The sequence below is a fragment of the Dromiciops gliroides genome, chromosome 1 (assembly GCF_019393635.1).
Source record: "Dromiciops gliroides isolate mDroGli1 chromosome 1, mDroGli1.pri, whole genome shotgun sequence".
NCBI lineage: Eukaryota > Metazoa > Chordata > Mammalia > Microbiotheria > Microbiotheriidae > Dromiciops > Dromiciops gliroides.
This window is the reverse complement of record NC_057861.1, coordinates 675072193-675074265: the sequence shown is the minus strand read 5'-3', so window position 1 is coordinate 675074265 and position 2073 is coordinate 675072193.

Genomic DNA, 2073 nt, shown 5'->3' with positions numbered 1-2073 from the left:
GACACTTAACACTTACTAGCTGTGTGACCCTGGGCAAGTCACTTAATTCCAATTGCCTCGCTAAAACAAAACAAACAAATAAACAAAAAAAAAAAAAAGAAGAAAAGAAAATAGTCAGTGCAAGGGGCAGCTAGGTGGCGCAGCAGATAAAGCACCGGCCCTGGATTCAGGAGGACCCGAGTTCAAGGTGGCCTCATACATTTGACACTTACTAGCTGTGTGACCCTGGGCAAGTCACTTAACTCTCATTGTCCTGCACAAAAAATCCCACATAAAATAGTCAGCGTAAGACGTGCTGATGACTGCCCGAGCTAGTGGTGGCTATGTCATGTGAGAGAGAAAAGGGGACAGTAGGGAAAGATGTAGAATCAGAGGTAGTCAGCAGAACTTCGTGACGGATTTGGGTATGCACGTTAAGGGAAGGGGAGAATAAAACATGTTGAAAGTATTACTCTTCCCTATCCCTCCTCCCACCCCTCAGAGAGATAGTGGTAGCAAGGAGTGGGGTGGGGGTGGGGGGTTTGCTGGAAACGGTCAGCTGTCCTTTCTGAGGTGATATATCAGGGCAAGCCACCAGGTGGCACTGTAAATTCAAGCTGTACCTGCAACCATGTACTACATCTAAATGAACTGGACCTCCAGTTCTGAGGCCCTAGTTTGTCCATTATGTGAATGTCTTCTGGCTTGTCTGGGTATAGGATTGAGGTAGGAAATGGCAATAAAAGTAAAAAGTACTCCTTCTCTTCTCTGGCATCCACCTTTGCAATGTGAGTATCACTATATCAGGTATAGCCATACCTTTGTTCCCAAAAATCAGTTCCTATTTCCTAGTCACTACCCTCAACTCACTCCTACATAGAGAAATCGTGGGGGAGAGAGGAGAGATGAATGAGTCCTCTTGTCCTGACAGGCTGGACTTGTCTCAGACAGCAAAGATGGTGATGAGACTCATTTTAGCCTAAGGGAAAGAAGGAAAAATCCCAAATTTATTTTAGTTCTGCTTTATGAGACATTTATCCAAAACCAATCAAGCAAAACCACCAGATTCTTTCTCAGTTTGATTCAGCCCCAAGCTAGTATTTTTGGGAACTAGGATTTGAACTTTGATTTCTATGAACAAGTACCTGAACACTTCGGGCAGCTAGGTGGTGCAGTGGATAGAGTGCCAGCCCTGGAAACCAGGAGGATCTGATTTCAAATCCAGTCTCAAATAGGTACTAGCTGCATAAACCGGGGCAAGTCACTTAACCCTGCTTGCTTCAGTTTCCTCATCTGCTGGTAGGTTGCTCTTTGTTCTCAAAGAGGATCAAAATGACATCACTGTGTTGGAATCAAGGTACAGTGTGTCTGGCTTTGACTGATCAGACCAATAGGAGCTTGAGAGGCTCTGCCACAGGTCAGACACATACAAACATTTGGAGTAGAGATGTCTCTAAATTTGTACATCTTACATTTCTTCGGAGCTACTGCAAATTTTTTTTAATAAAGTATTTTATTTATTTTTTCCCCATGACATGTTTTTGTTTTGTTTTTTGTTTTTTGTTTTTTTTTTTTGCAGGGCAATGAGGGTTAAGTGACTTGCCCAGGGTCACACAGCTAGTAAGTGTCAAGTGTCTGAGGCCGGATTTGAACTCAGGTACTCCTGAATCCAGGGCCGGTGCTTTACCACTGCGCCATCTAGCTGCCCCCTTCCCCCCATTACATGTAAAGATAGTTGTCAACTTTTGTTCATACAAGCTTTCCAATTTCAGATTTTTCTCCCTCCCTCCCCCCTCCCCTAGACGTCAGGTAATCTGATATAGGTTATATTATATATATATAATAACATTAAACATATTTCTGCATTAGTCATGTTATAAGAGAAAAATCAGAGCAATGAGGAAAAACCTCAAAATAGAAAAACAACAACAACAGCACCAAAAACAAAAGAAATAGTATGGTTCATTCAGCATCTATACTCCACAGTTTTTTTTTTTCCCCCTGGATTTGGAGATCCTCTTCTATCATGAGTTCCCTGGAACTCTGGAGCTACTGCAATTCTGCCTTGTTCACAGTCACAGCACCTTCTTTGAT